Raw genomic sequence first — 19,659 nt, forward strand, 5'->3', positions numbered from 1 at the left:
TTTCTCTCTGCGTTCTCTCTATAGATAACTGCATCCACAACAGTGATTTGATAGGCAATGATTTCTTAATTACTGTATACCTCTAGCCTCCCCTTATGTTTTTTAGTTCTACACTCTCATTAAAGTATTACTGGGCATATTTGCCTTAATATCCTACCTGTATACACCTGCTAATCCTCTTTTCCGTGTCTATATCAACTTCATAAAATTGTAGAAAAAATATTAGAAATACATTGAGGAACCATGGGGACATGCTTTTAACTGAAAACTATAACTTGAATAGTCTTTCCTCTTCCAAACTGAATTTTTAAAATGGTCATATTCGGGCTTCCCTGGTGGCACAGTGGTTGACAATCTGCCTGCTAATGCAGGGGACACGGGTTCGAGCCCTGGTCTGGGAAGATCCCACATGCCGCACAGCAACTAGGCCCGTGAGCCACAACTACTGAGCCTGCGCGTCTGGAGCCTGTGCTCCGCAACAAGAGAGGCCGCGATAGTGAGAGGCCCTCGCACCACGATGAAGAGTGGCCCCCGCTCGCCGCAACTAGAGAAAGCCCTCGCACAGAAACGAAGACCCAACACAGCCATAAATAATAAATAAATAAATAAATAAAATGGTCATATTCTTAGTACCAAATTCACCAAAATCCCCCGTATTCATATCTTCTGCCATTTTTACATGCTCAGTGCACAAATTATCCAGGTTTCTATTTAAGATCAACCCTTCCGCTTGTGCTTTGGGTACCATCTAATACCACCAACTCAGAATGCTTGTTTCTGCTATTTATTATATCACTTCTATCAGCCTAGGGACATGTTCATGTCTTAAAGGAAAAGAGCGACTCCCTTGATACCATGTAACTCTACAGGTACCTTCTAATCCCTCTGCTCCCCTTTGGAACATAATTCCAGAGTTGCGTCTACACTCCATCCTGACTGCCTTGCCTCCTGTTCACCCTTAAATCACTCTATTACAGCTTTCATTTCCCGTACTGCACTGAAATCACTTTTGTCCAAGATGCCAATGAATCTACCCTGTTGAAACAAGCCTTTAGATAATCCTCTTTCCTCATTTTACTCAAACCCTTAGCAATTTTCAACCACCAATCTTTTCTTCTCAAAGCACTTTTTTTCTCTTTGACAAGACAACACAACACTCCTGATTTCCCTCCTATTTCACTGAGCACTCTATTTTTTTACTTTATTGACTCATCCATCTTTTCCTGACCTCTAAATAAGACAGACTTCCAGGGTCCTGGGCGCTTTCTTTCTATACTTACTTCCCAGATGGTCTCATCTAATCTCATGGCTTTAATCACCATTTATCAATAATAAAAATAATGATGATGATGATGATGATGTAATGAGCACTGTTATAATTAATGTTAATATATTGATGAATTTAATCCTCAGAGCAAAATTAATTTTACTTTGCAGGTAATAAAACTGAGTACTAAAGAAATATAATATCTTGGCCAAATTTGCAAAGCTAGTACATAGTAGTTTAGGGTTTCAAATTCTGGCAGTTTGTCTCCCAAGCTGGTAACAAGAGCCATTACACTCTACCAAACGTATATTTACAGTCCTGACCCCTCTGCTGAGTTCCAGAGTCTTATTTCCCAACTTCGTACCAAACATCTACATTTGAAGGCCTCAGAAACATCTAAAAACTAAGCATATACAAACTTGACTTTTGCTTTCCTCCCAAACCAATTTTACTTATCTTCCCCACCTGCATGATAGAGCCTCTATATTTCTAAACTCTTCTGCTATTCTGTTTCCAGGAAATGGGCCTTTCTGACTATAATTCTCACTTATTCCCAAATCAGTTTCTTTGCCCTTACTCCTTCCTCCTCCAGAAATGTTCTTCCCCAAGACTTTATATGACTTGTACTCTCATTTTATTTATTTAGGTTTGTGCTTAAATGCTATCTCCTCCAAAATAACACTGCCAGCAGTAAAATAGTGAATGCACTGCCCTTTTTCACTTAGTCTTTTTCTCTCTGGCTGATTTTTATTTTTCTTCATAATACTTATCACCATCTATAATTCAATACTTGTTTTTAGTTGCTTATCATCTATCTCCATTGAAATTAAAATTTTCTCTATTAGGAAAATCCTGGTCAAATTATTCCCCTGCTTCTCTAAAGTGTATTGCTGGACTTTTTCTAAACTCACTTTACATTTTTTGATCTGTTCTTGCATTCTCAGTTTCTTTCTCTCCATATCCTATTTATCTATGGGAGTTCTAATAGAAATGATATAATGATATTTTTTGTTATGAAGCTGTTGATGATTCCTCCAGTTAAAATTTTTTCATTGTATTTTTATACAAATCCTCTTTTTGAACTTTTGTCATGGATTTTTAAAATCATATTCTGCCTAGGGGTACAATATATGTGCCACTGTTTTTCTCCCTCATGAAATTATGTTTAGTTTCCATTCCAGTGAACAAACATTTGTTGACACACTTCACAATTCCTTTGTGTGGCAATGTTGTCATCATTTATATATCTTCCAAAGGTCTGACATAGTAACTTACATGTAGCAGCCACTCAATAGATGTCTGTGAAATTGATGATTCTTCTGGTTCCTGGAAAAATACAAGGGTACTGTACATTTTCATTATTTTGAAAAAAATCTGTCATTAATATTATGGTAAGGCAAATAATAATGCTCTTTCCTCTATTTACTTTACATGTTTTTTTGTTTTGTATATTGGGTTTTCTTATAGAAGGAAATGCTTGCAGCTCTCACTGACTTTCCATCATCTACCTTCCCTGGTAGATTGCCTATGGTAAATTGAAAACCAGATGATATGTACTCCCCTCTGAGGTTATATTTGTTAAGTGACCCACATTGAGTAGGTCAGATTCACAATCACTATTAAAAACCTAGAGAAGCCCAGGAAGCAGCGCTTCCTCTGTCTTTAGCATCTGCTTTCCTAATCTTCCTTCCTTTGGCAGTGACAGGCAGGCTACTGGGAGGCCTCCTATGTCCCTTGGACTTGAACTTATACTGACACTAGCCTCACAGATTACTCTGGCATAAATAATGGCTCATTTAGCCTCTTGTGATATAATTTTTGACAAATTATTTGATGTCTTATCTAAGAGGCAGGAATAGAAATAACATCAGAGTGGGATTTCATTTTATTTGTTGAGCTAGTGGAATCCAGGATTTGTGTATAATCCAAAAATATATGTCAGAAATGTCAGATGTTTGCCCACAGAAACTAACAATTTCTCTTTCTAGGTTTATTATATTTTTCCAAATCTCAAAAAAGTAATAGTTTATTTAATCTACATATACAGTTTCTATTGTGTGTTTAACATAATAAAAACCAGCTACAAATTCAGAATAACACAATTATTGATTATACATTTTTCATCCAATAATTCAGATCATATCTCTCATTGTTGGGTTTGCTGAGGAGAGGGATGGAAAAAATTGTAAAATGTCCCAAGTTATTTGCCTACTGAAAAATAAAATCCTTTAGGCTTTTTTGGTTCTCCTGTATCTTTCGTCTCATTAAGAAGTTTCTTATATTCCATACATGCAGTCTTGGAATGAATTATCGCTTTGGCAGTTGTACCACACTGTTGGCTTATACTGAAAGTGCAAGTCAGTAAACCCTGTGTTTTATCTGTGTCTTTCTTTTAAACAAAAACTGCAGTCTAGTCAGATTTTCATAGATTATGCTTATGCAACTGATTTGTTTTAACCTAACTTCAATACTCTCTTCTGTTAATTTGGGTCCATCATTCTAGGCAACAAAAATTACGTTGAAATTTAATTCTGTCACCTAATGCAATGGCCACCCCCTTCTGATCTGTATCATCTAAAAGCCTAATACATAACAAGGAAAGCTTCCACCCAGGACTTTTACAAAGTGCCAAATGGGAAAGACATAGGACACAAAGCTTGGAGGAACAACTCCAGACTGATACCAATATGCATTTGTTGGATTACTGGAAGGGAAGCCTCCAGACCTGCTTCTACCCTTGTCCTGGATCCCTTGCTGCCTATTCTCTAACTTGCATCAGAGTGACACAGGTAAAGCAGGAGCTCAATCATGTTACTCCTTGTTCAAAAACTTCTCATTCCTGGAGTATTTCTCTTCCATACAGCCACAGTATCATTCCATTACCTCCTTCATGGCTCTGCTAAAAGGTCACCTTCTCACTGCAGCCTACCCTGACAACCTTATCTAAAGTATCAAACATTCCTACCTCACACTACCTTTCCTATAGTTTCCATCCTTTTTCTTTTTCTGCAGGACCCATTATTTTCAAACATGCCATATAATTTACGTACAATTTTATTGTGTCCTCCCATGAAAATAAGGATTTTTGTCTGCTTGGTTCAGTATTTAATTTATTTGGCTAAATGGTATAAATAATTACATGAATTAATTCCTGTAATGTCTATAAAATGTGGAGGCATGGAAGATCACCTCATATCTCATGTTTCACTATTATAAGTAAATACACAAAATAACACATATTGAAGCTTATAATGTACCAAGCATTGCACGAAGTTCCTTACATACATTGACTATAACTACTGATGGCAAAAATCTGTGAGTGAATATTTTCCTGATTTTGCAGATGAAGAAACAGGCACAGAGCATAGTTTTATTCTTGTTACTTCTTAAAATGTGAATTAACATTCAGTAGCCTACTTTAAATCAAAGTTAATATTTTTACAAGTAAATATTTAGTAAAATTTTCCTTGTGGTAAATTTAAAACAATATGTGACTATTCCTGATCAGTTTTTTTTTTTAGTGAAAAATTACAATATTCAGATGAAGTAAGGTTATATCAGGACGGGGAATTTGTGGATTACAGACTATAGATCCTTTCCTAAATGAAAGCCATGTTACTATTGGAATCAGGTAGATTGATGTAAATGTTAAAAATTTTCTAATTTATTTTGTGTATGAATATGAAATAGAATGTGAATTATGCTTACCATTTAATATCAAAACCGATGTCTTTTGGTTATTTTTGTACTACTCATTTAAGATTCATCAATCGGAAAAATAAAAGAAAAGGAAAGGATGAATTCTGGAAAAATCAAATGCAAAAGAAGCATAAATTTAGATTTAACTTGGCCAAATTGAACTATATAAATTGCCTCCGGCGGGGGAAAAACAATCCCTTATGTAAATATTTTAGGTAGATGAGTTACCTGTGAGATGCTCTATGAAAACATTTTACATGTTTAAATAACTTTGAGGAAAGTCTACTGTCTCTCCCCACTTGAAGGCCCTCAGTGCATTATTACGTCTTGGAATAAGTACATCTGTTTAAAATTGTGTAACTCAACAACAACCAAGATCTAAAAACTTAAACTTTTTTCTTCCCATAGAAAATCTATCCATGTCCTCCAGAGACAGTGTTCTGAGAAAGTCACTGTGGAAAATGCAGGTTTGTCTATGTGAAATAATCTGACCAAATTTAAAATGCAGGCTAATCTATTTTACATTAAAATCAATGAAAATACACATCATTCATTCTTTCAGATTCTAGCTCTACCTTGGGTTTATATGTAATTCATAGGGAGAGTGTTTGACAATACATGAGCATGTAAAACCTCCCACACATGTACAATAATTTTCAGACATCAGAGCATCTGCTTAAGTAACTACGCAGATCTTGAAAAAATCACTTCTTCTCCAAAACAAAATTAATCAGAATGTTATGTAGCTAATGTGCTACAGTGGACAGCTGTGTAGAATCTACAAAAAGAAACAATGCCTGGGCCTCTGTGCATAACTGTATTTATACACAGGAAGGTAATATAATGTAGTAGCAACAGCAATGAATTTTGTCAGGAAACCTGGGTTCAGATTCTAGCTCTGCTGAAAATTAGCTGAAGAAACAGACAATTTAGCTTCTCAGGGCCTCAATTTTCTAATAAGCAGGAGGGAGTTAGCAAACAAATAACAGTGAGGCCATGATTATGTTTAGGATCAACTTAAGATGGCATTTGAAAAAAAGCTGGTAACTGTAAAGCACTGTACAAGTTGAGCTGTTTATTTTGCATATCTTTTGTTAAGTGGAAAATATTAAGGCTAGTTATAAAATCTAACATATTTTACAAAAGGAAAATATGCCTTCTCATTTTTAATGTTTGACCATACCACTGACTTGAAACTTTTAGGTAAAATCACATTATCTCAATCAAAAATAAAATGTGTTGAAATCTTTTGCTTCTTACCAAATGAATGATCATTTTAAAAGCTGTTCATGACTCCTGTTTGTAAATTAGAGACAAAGAGAGAGAGAGAGAGACCATTCAAAACCATTCAAGTATAAAAGATATGTATCTCTGCTAACCCTGCCAACACCCAAAAGTGGCATAATAATCAAAATGAAGAATACAGGTAAAATAATGTTGCAGAAAGTTTTAAATGATGTGAGAATAATTGCCTAGTACATAAATATTACTTTCTATCAACAGGAGGTTTATTACTCATATTTCTGCTGGAAATATATTATGGCTATAAAACAGGTTTCCTAGTGGGAATGGAAGTTATATCTAAAAGCAAAGTGGGAGTCTAAAAACACAGGAAGACTGAAAATAGAGAAAACATTTGATATAATTAAAACATAGCTAAAAACGCATATTTTTGGTGCTCCTAAAGAATTCTAATTTCTCTTTGTTTTCTATTTACGAAGCCCAGTAAAATTATTTTATGACCCATCTTTGAGTCTTTGTTATATGACAAATATATATTGGTTTGCTTCTTGTTCTCAGTGACCTTATAATCTAGATGCGGGTGAAAAGAAGTTTCAACCAAAAGCAAAGTATCTATTGAATTTGCCTGGCACAGAGTTTAAAAAATATTTAAGAGTGAGAGAGTACAAGAGAAAAATAGAGCTCTAGCTTACTTTATTTATAGCAATCTTCTATCCCAGATTTTTTTAGTACACTTATACTCCTAAATATTCTACTTACTGTTCATAAAATTACATTAGTGACCAGATCTGAGGTTCAGAAAAATGTTCACCAAAGGCAAAAAAATAAAGGGCCTAGCTGTGCTGTTCACTTGTATGACTTTCCACAAGTCTCTGGACTTTCATTTCATCATCTTTAAAATAATAATTGTGTTTCATCTTGGGTTCTAGCTCTGATGTCTTCATTAGAGTGTTCCTAAAACAGTACTTTAAGGAAACTGAGGTCTTCCCTAGGATAAATGCAAAAGTATGCTGCTGTTATTAGTGCCTGCCATAAATGAAGAAAGCAAAGCTGCTGTACAAAAAAATACATATTTGCCAAAGAAAATGTCTAAGTTGCATATGGCCTAGAAATTCCACGGTTCCATAATGAATAATATAGAACTGCAAAAGTAGTCAGAAATCACTATTACAAGCATGCTCAAGGAAGGTTTCTTATAGGTAATGGAAATTAAGCTGCAATTGAGAATAAATAAAGTTCAGAAAAGAACAGAGAGATAAGAGTAACATTCCAAGGGGAGCTTCAAGATGGCGGAAGAGTAAGACGTGGAGATCACCTTCCTCCCCACAAATACATCAGAAATACATCTACATGTGGAACAACTCCTACAGAACACCTACTGAACGTTGGCAGAAGACGTCAGACCTCCCAAAAGGCAAGAAACTCCCCACGTACCCGGGTAGGGCAAAAGAGAAAAGAAATAACAGAGACAAAAGAATAGGGACGGGACCTGCACCAGTGGGAGGGAGCTGTGAAGGAGGAAAGGTTTCCACACACTAGGAAGTCCCTTCGCGGGCGGAGACTGCGGGGGGCAGAGGGGGGAAGCTTCGCAGCCACGGAGGAAAGTGCAGCAACAGGGGTGCAAAGGGCAAAGTGGAGAGATTTCCGCACAGAGGCTCGGCGCCGAGCAGCACTCACCAGCCCGAGAGGCTTCTCTGCTCACCCGCCGGGGCGGGCGGGGGCTGGGAGCTGAGGCTTGGGCTTCAGAGGTCGGATCTCAGGGAGAGGACTAGGGTGGGCTGCGCGAACACAGCCTGAAGGGGGCTAGTGTGCCACAGCTGGCCGAGAGGGAGTCCGGGAAACAGTCTGGACCTGCCGAAGAGACGAGACTTTTTCTTGCCTCTTTGTTTCCTGGTGCGTGAGGAGAGGGGATTCAGAGGGCCACTTAAAGGAGCTCCAGAGACAGGCCTGAGCCGTGGCTATCAGCGCGGACTCCAGAGACGGGCAGGAGACGCTAAGGCTGCTGCTGCCGCCACCAAGAAGCCTGTGTGCGAGCACAGGTCACTCTCCACACCGCCCCTCCCGGGAGCCTGAGCAGCCCGCCACTGCCAGGCTCCCGTGATCCAGGGACAACTTCCCCGGGAGAACATACTGCGCGCCTCAGGCTGGTGCAACGTCACGCCGGCCTCTGCCGCCGCAGGCTCGTCCCGCATCCGTCCCCCTCCCTCCCCCCGGCCTGAGTGAGCCAGAGCCCCTGAAGCAGCTGCTCCTTTAACCCCGTCCTGTCTGAGCGAAGAACAGAAGCCCTCAGGCGACCTACACGCAGAGGCAGGTCCAAATCCAAAGCTGAACCCCAGAAACTGTGTGAACAAAGAAGAGAAAGGGAAATCTCTCCCAGCGGCCTCAGGAGCAGCGGATTAAAGCTCCACAATCAACTTGATGTACCCTGCATCTGTGGAATACCTGAATAGACAACAAATCATCCCAAATTGAGGAGGTGGACTTTGGGAGCAATGATATGTATTTTTTCCCTTTTTCTCCTTTTGTGAGTGTGTATGTGTATGCTTCTGTGTGTGACTTTTGTCTGTATAGCTTTGCTTTTATCATTTGTCCTAGGGTTCTGTCTGTCCGTTTTTTTTATTTTGATTTTTTTAATATAGTTTTTAGCACTTGTTATCATTGGTGGATTTGTTTTTTGGCTTGGCTGCTCTCTTCTTTCTTTCTTTCTTTTTTAAAAATTTTTTTATTAATTAAAAAAATTTTTTTAATAATTAAAGTTTATTTTTTATTTTAATGACTTTATTTTATTTTACTTTATTTTATTGTAATTTATTTTATCTTCTACTTTCTTTCTTTCTTTTTTTTTCTTGCTTTTGTTCTGAGCTGTGTGGATGACAGGCTCTTGGTGGTCCAGCCAGGAGTCAGGGCTGTGCCTCTGAGATGGGAGAGCCAAGTTCAGGACATTGGTCCACAAGAGCCCTCCCAGCTCCAAGTAATATCAAATGGCGAAAATCTCCCAGAGATCTCCATCTCAACACCAAGACCCAGCTCCACTCAATGACCAGCAAGCTACAGTGCTGGACACCCTAAGCCAAACTAGCAAGACAGGAAAACAACCCCATCCATTAGCAGAGAGGCTGCCTAAAATTATAATAAGGCCACAGACACCCCAAAACACACCACCAGACTTGGACCTGCCCACCAGAAAGACAAGATTGAGCCTCATCCTCCACAACGCAGGCACTATTCCCCTCCGACAGGAAGCCTACACAACCCATTGAACCAACCTTAGCCACTGGGGACAGACACCAAAAATAACGGGAACTACAAACCTGCAGCCTGTGAAAAGGAGACCCCAAACACAGTAAGTTAAGCAAAATGAGAAGACAGAGAAAAACACAGCAGATAAAGGAGCAAGGCAAATACCCACCAGACCTAACAAATGAAGAGAAAATAGGCAGTTTACCTGAAAAAGAATTCAGAATAATGATAGTAAAGATGATCCAAAATCTTGGAAATAGAATGGAGAAAATACAAGAGATTTTAAACCAGGACCTAGAAGAACTAAAAAGCAAACAAACAGTGATGAACAGCACAATAAATGAAATTAAAAATTCTCTAGAAGGGATCAATAGCAGAATAACTGAGGCACAAGAATGGATAAGTGACCTAGAAGATAAAATAGTGGAAAAAACTACTGCAGAACAGAATAAAGAAAAAAGAATGAAAAGAATTGAGGACAGTCTCAGAGACCTCTGGGACAACACTAAACGCACGAACATTCGAATTATAGGCGTCCCAGAAGAAGAAACGAAAAAGAAAGGGACTGAGAAAATATTTGAAGAGATTATAGTGGAAAACTTCCCTAATATGGGTAAGGAAATAGTTAATCAAGTCCAGGAAGCATAGAGAGTCCCATACAGGATAAATCCAAGGAGAAACATGCCAAGACACATATTAATCAAACTATCAAAAATTAAATACAAAGAAAAAATATTAAAAGCAGCAAGGGAACAACAACAAATAACACACAAGGGAATCCCCATAAGGTTACCAGCTGATCTTTCAGCAGAAACTCTGCAAGCCAGAAGGGAGTGGCAGGGCATATTTAAAGTGATGAAGGAGAAAAACCTACAAACAAGATTACTCTACCCAGCAAGGATCTCATTCAGATTTGATGGAGAAATTAAAACCTTTACAGATAAGCAAAAGCTAAGAGAATTCAGCACCACCAGACCAGGTTTACAACAAATGCTAAAGGAACTTCTCTAGGCAGGAAACACAAGAGAAGGAAAAGACCTAAAATAACAAACCCAAAACAATTAAGAAAATGGTAATAGGAACATACATATCGATAATTACCTTAAATGTAAATGGATTAAATGCTCCAACCAAAAGACATAGACTGGCTGAATGGATACAAAAACAAGACCCGTACATATGCTGTCTACAAGAGACCCACCTCAGACCTAGGGACACATACAGACTGAAAGTGAGGGGATGGAAAAAGATATTCCATGCAAATGGAAATCAAAAAAAGCTGGAGTAGCAATTCTCATATAAGACAAAATAGACCTTAAAACAAAGACTATTACAAGAGACAAAGAAGGACACTACATAATCATCAAAGGATCAATCCAAGAGGAAGATAAAACAATTGTAAATATTTATGCACTCAACATAGAAGCACCTTAATACATAAGGCAAATACTAACAGCCATAAAAGGGGAAATCGACAGTAACACAATCATAGCAGGGGACTTTAACACCCCACTTTCACCAATGGACAGATCATCCAAAATGAAAATAAATAAAGAAACACAAGCTTAAATGATACATTAAACAAGATGGACTTAATTGACATTTATAGGACCTTCCATCCAAAAACAACAGAATACACATTCTTCTCAAGTGCTCATGGAGCATTCTCCAGGATAGATCATATCTTGGGTCACAAATTAAACCTTGGTAAATTTAAGAAAATTGAAATAGTATCAAGTATCTTTTCTGACCACAAAGCTATGAGACTAGATATCAATTACAGGAAAAAATCTGTTAAAAATACAAACATATGGAGGCTAAACAATACACTACTCGATAACCAGGAGATCACTGAAAAAATCAAAGAGGAAATCAAAAAATACCTGGAAACATGTGACAACAAAAACACGACGACCCAAAAACTATGGGATGCAGCAAAAGCAGTTCTAAGAGGGAAGTTTACAGCAATACATTCCTACCTTAAGAAACAAGAAACATCTCAAATAAACAACCTAATCTTACACCTAAAGCAATTAGAGAAAGAAGAACAAAAAAACCCCAAAGTTAGCAGAAGGAAAGAAATCATAAAGATCAGGTCAGAAATAAATGAAAAAGAAATGAAGGAAACGACAGCAAAGATCAATAAAACTAAAAGCTGGTTCTTTGAGAAGATAAACAAAATTGATAAACCATTAGCCAGACTCATCAAGAAAAAAAAGGGAGAAGACTCAAATCAATAGAATTAGAAATGAAAAAGGAGAAGTAACAACTGACACTACAGAAATACAAAGGATCATGAGAGATTACTACAAGCAGCTATATGCCAATAAAATGGACAACCTGGAAGAAATGGACAAATTCTTAGAAAAGCACAACCTTCCGAGACTGAACCGGGAAGAAATGGAACATATGAACAGACCAATCACAAGCACTGAAATTGAAACTGTGATTAAAAACCTTCCAACAAACAAAAGCCCAGGACCAGATGGCTTCACAGGCGAATTCTATCAAACATTTAGAGAAGAGCTAACACCTATCCTTCTCAAACTGTTCCAAAATATAGCAGAGGGAGGAGCACTCCCAAACTCATTCTACGAGGCCACCATCACCCTGATACCAAAACCAGACAAAGATGTCACAAAGAAAGAAACTACAGGCCAATATCTCTGATGAACATAGATGCAAAAATCCTCAACAAAATAGTAGCAAACAGAATCTAACAGCACATTAAAAGGATCATACACCATGATCAAGTGGGGTTTATCCCAGGAATGCAAGGATTCTTCAATAAACGCAAATCAATCAATGTGATAAACCATACTAACAAATTGAAGGAGAAAAACCATATGATCATCTCAATAGATGCAGAGAAAGCTTTCAACAAAATTCAACACCCATTGATGATAAAAACCCTCCAGAAAGTAGGCATAGAGAGAACTTACCTCAACATAATAAAAGCCATATATGACAAACCCAAAGCTAACCACGTCCTCAATGGTGAAAAACTGAAACCATTTCCACTAAGATCAGGAAAAAGACAAGGTTGCCGACTCTCACCACTATTATTCAACATAGTTTTGGAAGTTTTAGCCACAGCAATTAGAGAAGAAAAAGAAATAAAAGGAATCCAAATCGTTAAAGAAGAAGTAAAGCTGTCCTACCCAAAGAAATCTTGAGAAAGAAAAACGGAGCTGGAGGTGATTGTATACTCTTGCCTCCTTTATCAAAGATAAGGTGACCACACACATATGGTCACCTATCTTTGATAAAGGAGGCAAGAGTATACAATGGAGAAAAGACAGCCTCTTCAATAAGTGGTGCTGGGAAAACTGGACAGCTACATGTAAAAGAATGAAATTAGAACATTCCCTAACACCATACACAAAAATAAACTCAAAATGGATTAAAGACCTAAATGTAAGGTCAGACACTGTCAAAATCTTAGAGGAAAACATAGGCCGAACACTCTATGACATAAATCACAGCAAGATCTTTTTTGACCCACCTCCTAGAGAAATGGAAATAAAAACAAAAATAAATAAATGGACCTAATGAAACTTAAAAGCTTTTGCACAGCAAAGGAAACCATAAATAAGACGAAAAGACAACCCTCAGAATGGGAGAAAATATTTGCAAATGAAGCAACTGATAAAGGATTAATCTCCAAAATGTACAAGCAGGTCATGCAGCTCAATATCAAAAAAACAAACAACCTAATCCAAAAATGGGCAGAAGACCTATATAGACACTTCTCCAAAGAAGATATACAGATTGCCAACAAACACATGAAAGAATGCTCAACATCATTAATCATTAGAGAAATGCAAGTCAAAACTTTAAAGAGATATCATCTCACACCGGTCAGAATGGCCATCATCAAAAAATCTACAAACAATAAATGCTGGAGAGGGTGTGGAGAAAAGGGAACCCTCTTGCACTCTTGGTGGGAATGTAAATTGATACAGCCACTATGGAGAACAGTATGGAGGTTCCTTAAAAAACTAAAACTGGAACTACCATATGACCCAGCAATCCCACTACTGGGCATATACCCTGAGAAAACCATAATTCAAACAGAGTCATGTACCAAAATGTTCACTGCAGCTCTATTTACAATAGCCAGGACATGGAAGCAACTTAAGTGCCCATCGACAGATGAATGGATAAAGAAGATGTGGCACATATATACAATGGAATATTACTCAGACATAAAAAGAAACGAAATTGAGTTATTTTTAGTGAGGTGGATGGACCTAGTGTCTGTATACAGAGTGAAGTAAGTCAGAAAGAGAAAAACAAATACCATATGCTAACACATATATATGGAATCTAAAAAAAGAAAAAAAATGGTTATGAAGCACCTAGGGGCAAGACGGGAATAAAGATACAGACCTACTAGAGAATGGACTTGAGGATATGGGGTGGGTGAAGGGTAAGCTGGGAGAAAGTGAGAGAGTGGCATGGACATATACACACTACGAAACGTAAAAGAGATAGCTAGTGGGAGGTAGCCACATAGCACAGGGAGATCAGCTCTGTGCTTTGTGACCACCTAGAGGGGTGGGATAGGGAGGGTGGGAGGGAGGGAGATGCAAGAGGGAAGAGATATGGGGACATATGTATATGTATAACTGATTCACTTTGTTATAAAGCAGAAACTAACACACCATTGTAAAGCAATTATACTCCAATAAAGATGTTAAAAAAAAAAAAAAGAATAACATTCCATGTTGCTGTTAGTGGTACAGTAGTCACAAGAAAGCTTAAGAAGTGCTGAATGAACATTTACATTCAAAGTTCATTGTAGATAGTATTTAAGTTTTAAGGTTCTGGAGAACCTCTGCCTACATTCAAATACTCTTTCTACTAGTCCTGTGGCCTTGAATTTGTCTATGCCTCAGTTTACTCATCAAGAAAAAATAAGAAAATAGTAGTACTTATCCTAGAATAAATGGATTAAATAAGAGAAGAAGATTAAATGAGATAACCACTTGATTAATGTTGTTTTCTGTAGAAAACCAGTACAAGGTGAATATATAATGGAGTATTTTTAAAATCTAGCTAAATAATGATATTTTATCCCAGTTTTTTTGTGTTCATCACATTCTGTATTCTTGAACAGTGGTTATTAATAGCTTTACTACAAAATCTCTGCATATTATAATGATTCTTATAATGGTGAGGTTGCAGAGCACTAAACATTTTTTCACTTGTAGATATAATTTATTTCAGCCAAAAAAAGCATGAAGGGAGGATAATTAATAGCACTGAAAAATTTTAATAAAAAATGTCCATGTTCAAAAGGAAATCGCCTTTGTTGCACTATATCTACCAATTAGACCTTTATTTGCAAGAAAGTAAGATGTGTTAGTTCACTGTCCAGGTACTAGACACAAATACATAGTGGGAGCCAATCCCAGTTGAATTATCCTTTTCAGCAGCATTAAGTTACCCAACTTCTCAAATCTCGATTTCAAACTTCTCTTTCTATCACCATAATCTCCTATCATTCAGATATCTCATTCAGTCATTCTATACATACTTTTCTGCCTTCTTCTACCCTACTCTTCATTGATTCCTTTATTGTTACCCAACTTACTAGGCTTCTTCCATCTTTTTCCCATTACAGAGGAAACTTCATATACTTTTTGATTTTTTATTCTTCCATTACATACTTCTGGTCAAATCTTAGGCTAAGATCAACCTTACTGACCATGTTTTTTTCTCCAAAACTCAGGCTTCGGGAAAAACCACACAACAATACATGTTAGTGCCAATAAACTTTATGCTTAAACTTCAACTGGGTCTTTGATGTAAACTGTCTCCTTTATTAATCCTCACATTTCATACTTTCTATATCTTCTCAAATCCCTATGCCATCATTTCACTACCAGCCTTACATGTAACAGTTGATCAAATCTTTCACTTAACAAATAAAGATAGTAGACATGAGAAGGAAAACTGTAGAACTTCAACTGTTTAGGACTGTTGTAGAGAAGTCATAGTTAAATTAACTGGATAAAGAGGTCCTTTTAATTTCAATATTAATTATTGAAGGTGGTGGGGTTGAAGGAAGAGAAAAGATATTTCTTCATAATACCAGTTGTGATAGCTAATTTTATGTATCAACTTGACTCGGCCACAGGATGCCTTAATATTCAGTTAAACATTACTCTGAGTATGTCTGTGAGGGTGTTTCTGGATAAGATTAACATTTTTGTCAGTAAACTGAGTAAAGCAGGTTGCCCTTCCCTATGTGGATGGGTCGTATCTAATCCACTGGTGGCCTGAATAGAACAAAAAAGGTTGGGTAAGGGATAATTTATTCTCTGCCCAAGTGTGCTTGAGCCAGGACATTGATCTTCTGCCTTCAGATTAAGACTCACTGTAATTTTATGATGTGCTCTCCTGGGTCTCCAGCTTGCCAAGTGCAGATACTAGAACTTCTCAGCCTCCATAAGAACTGCATAAGCCAATTATATATATATATATGGAATATATGGTTACATATATGAAATATGGATTCTGGTTTTTTGGGGAACCCAGATAATATACCAGGTAAGTATGGTTAGGTTGTTTTCACAGAGAATATTGGATGTAGGAGAATCAAAATTGGTCAGTTAACTCATTTGACAACCATCTGAATGAAATTAAAATATGAGGACCACTTCTTTTGAGTTCTTTCACTTGTCATGCATCACCATAATAGAGAAATTCATGATGAGCTGGACAAAGAAGACTTTAGAATCAACCAACAATGTTGATGACATTTGTACAGACAGTTCAAATCTGCACTAATATTGTAGCCACTAATTTTAGATTAATATTTAAATTAATAAAAATTACTAAATAAAAAATTCAATTTCTCAGTCACACTAACAACATTTCAAATTATCTATAGCCATATATGACAAGTAGCTATCATACTGAACAGTAGTGATATAGAACATTTCCATCATTGTGGTAAATTCTGTTTGACAGTATTGATCTAAAACATCAAGGGGACCATGAGTACTAACAGCTTTCTTTGAAAATATGGTTTGGCTTCAAATCTTAAGGATAAAAATAAGTCCTCCCAAATTTATCTTGGTATGTCTATATAGAGAAAATAAAGTATCTTCAAATGATTTTGGCTTCAAATGTAAAAAAATAAAAGCAAATCATGCAATTTAAATTAAACTGCTTTTTGGTGTCTCAGTTTTTCCTTACCAATCGCCCACATATTGACACCATTTTTTTCACAATTTTATCAAAGGTGATGGGAGGAGTAAATTAGAATTATAAATATAATATTCACTTACATTACTTAAACTTATGTAAGTGCCATAAGTTTATCAATAATTCTTGATAGTTTTTCTAGAATTCTTTAAATAGATTGAATCATTTTTTAATAATGATAGTTCTTATATTTTAATGAATGAAAACTTAATGCCAGTTCTGTCTCACCTCTTTTCTTGCTCCACTAATGCAAATATTAGAAAGTATCACCTTTGAGCTTCAAGGCTTATAAAGTAAATTATAGAATTTGGACACAGGAAATATAAAGGTCAAGTTGTGTTAATTAATTATAATTTGGGGAGGGAAGTTTAAGAGTTCTTTGTTAACTATAGCATATATTCTTCCCTAAATTTTGGAAGACATGAAAGAAAATCCTATGTGGACTCTTTAAACTCTTTATAATTTTTTTCTGCAGTGATATTTTCAACAAATTCTGATGTTTTATTTAGAAATACTGCATGATGCTAAGCAGGGAAATGTTTTCTAACTGAAGAATCATTTCTTTATTTATGTATACAATGATGATCAGTCATTGCAACTTTATTTTTTAAAATGCAAGTCAGGGCTTCCCTGGTGGCGCAGTGGTTGAGAATCTGCCTGCTAATGCAGGGGACACGGGTTCACGCCCTGGTCTGGGAAGATCCCACATGCCACGGAGCAACTAGGCCCGTGAGCCACAACTACTGAGCCTGCGCGTCTGGAGCCTGTGCTCCGCAACAAAAGAGGCCACAATAGTGAGAGGCCCGCGCACCGCGATGAAGAGTAGCCCCCGCTTGCCGCAACTACAGGAAGCCCTAGCACAGAAACGAAGACCCAACATAGTAATCAATCAATCAATAAAAAAAATCTTTAAAAAAATAAAAAAAATTAAAAAAAAATGCAAGTCAATTCAATGGAACGTTATTTCTTCTGTTGCTTTGAGTAAGAACAGATATCAACAATCTCAAATTCCTTATATTTCTGATGAAGAGTGAACTATAATTGTTAATAATTTCTTAGTAGATTCTATACTCAAATGCTCTTTTTCCATTGCAGTTTATCAGAATCCTCTTTGTAAATTTTAGACCACAAGCTTTCCACTTATCTATTATGCAAAGCACAGTTGTAATTCTTAGAGCCATTCATTATACATTTATAACCACTGGCCTCTATTTGTCTAGACACTTAAATACCTCTGCCTTCTTATGCTGCATTTCTCAAGAACTCATTACATTTCTTTTATTTGTTTGGCACATTGATCTCAGCTCTGGTCCTCACTTCCAGGTTCTGGCCTTTTAATACCCAATTTAGCTAGAGCAGAAAGAAGACTGACAACTTTCATTTAACTGTCAGGTCCTTCTGGGGTCCACTAGCTGCAATGAAATGACTCTACATTGTATTTAACGAACCATGAAGATACTGAGACCAATTAAAAAAAAATTTTCATGCCCTTAGAGCTAGAGACTGGTCTCATCTTCTATTAAGGCTGTTTAACAGCCCACAGCGACTGCCAGACAAGGGGGAAAAGGTGAAATGGCTATGTAACTGAGCTACTCCCCTCCCATAATGAAGCACCTGTTCAAAAAATATAGAGTGATCTCTCCTTCTGAGGAACTCACAAGACAGAGGTGAGTCAAGTACTGAAATAAAGACTCAATTAAATAAAACCTGTTCTGAATGGAATAGAGGAAAGTAGGTTAGAAAGAAATAAGAAAATTAAGGGAAGTATTTCAGCAATTTAAATATTGTTCATTAGTGAGAATGAAAAGAAGTACACAGATTACCTACTGTTACAGCAATTAGGTTCCACGCAATTTGGCAAGAATAATATTAAGCAGTAGATGAATCTTCTGTTTGCTTTGTATACACAATAAAATTCCTGTATCATTTCTACATAATATTGGAGTTTGACCTCTCTCCCAAGAATTATATTCTCCTCCCTGTGTTTGGACATAATGCCTATCAGTTTAAAGGAAAGAAAAAAACTTTAGTAAGAAAGCAGTTAGGATGGTTAGGCTTTATAAACACAGATATACTCATTTTCCCAGAAAGACTTTTAACATCTCAGATTCACTTCAGATTTTATGGTTTTGTCCAGTTCACCTTAAAGCTAAAGAAAAGAGTACATTGATTTTCTTACACAAAAATATGAAAGAATTAATATATATTCAGTTTACATGTTTTAATAGATAAACCAGTAAATGATAACCAGTAACCCTATGGTATCCACAGACCTAAAAAAAATTGCCACATTGGCCTACTTCAGTACATAAATTTCACTACTTACAGGTTTGATTCTTGGGATTATGAAAGTAAGTTTCTGAACATCTGTTAAGATGTTGCTACTTTCAGGAGATAAAACTCATTAGATTGAAGCTATTTTTTTTTAATTGGGGTATAGTTGCTTTACAATGTTGTGTTAGTTTCTGCTGTACAACGAAGTGAATCAGCTATATGTATATATATATCTCCTTCTTCTTGGACCTCCCTCTCACACATCCCCCATCCCACCCATCTAGGTCATTACAGAGCACCGAGCTGAGCTCCCTGCGCTATACAACAGGTTCCTACTAGCTATCTGTTTTACACATGGTAGTGTATATATGTCAATCTCAATCTCCCAATTCATCCCAACCCCCTTCCCCCCACCCCCGTGTCCACATGTCCATTCTCTACATCTGTGTCTCTATTCCTGCCCTCTGAATAGGTTCATCTGTACCACATAAGGGTATTTTGCAGAAATAGATTTCAGAAAATTATGGTAGATCTTATGTAGAAAACAGAGGTAGGCTATAGAGGGAAGATGAAAGCAGGGCCAACATTGACATGGCAACTGGAAGCTGAAAGGACTTCTGCTCATAATTGACCCCTTAGCTGGGTATCATGATACAGGGCATAATCTACACAAGCTAGAACCTAAGGGGTGACCCCAGGTGAAGGGATTCATTTAGAGC

The 19,659-nt window shown here is 36.9% G+C and overlaps 1 long non-coding RNA gene across 1 annotated transcript in view; it reads right to left on the reverse strand.

Annotated features, from left to right (window-relative positions):
- Positions 1–1,792: 1,792 nt before the first annotated feature.
- LOC309613425 overlaps positions 1,793–19,659 on the reverse strand; it is a 168,405-nt gene continuing 150,538 nt past the window's right edge. The window contains exon 4 of the long non-coding RNA XR_014235717.1: positions 1,793–2,593. This is a non-coding gene — a long non-coding RNA (uncharacterized lncRNA). The remainder of the gene's footprint in view (positions 2,594–19,659) is intronic.

Source organism: Balaenoptera borealis (genome assembly GCF_965194805.1).
Source record: "Balaenoptera borealis genome assembly, chromosome: 1".
NCBI lineage: Eukaryota > Metazoa > Chordata > Mammalia > Artiodactyla > Balaenopteridae > Balaenoptera > Balaenoptera borealis.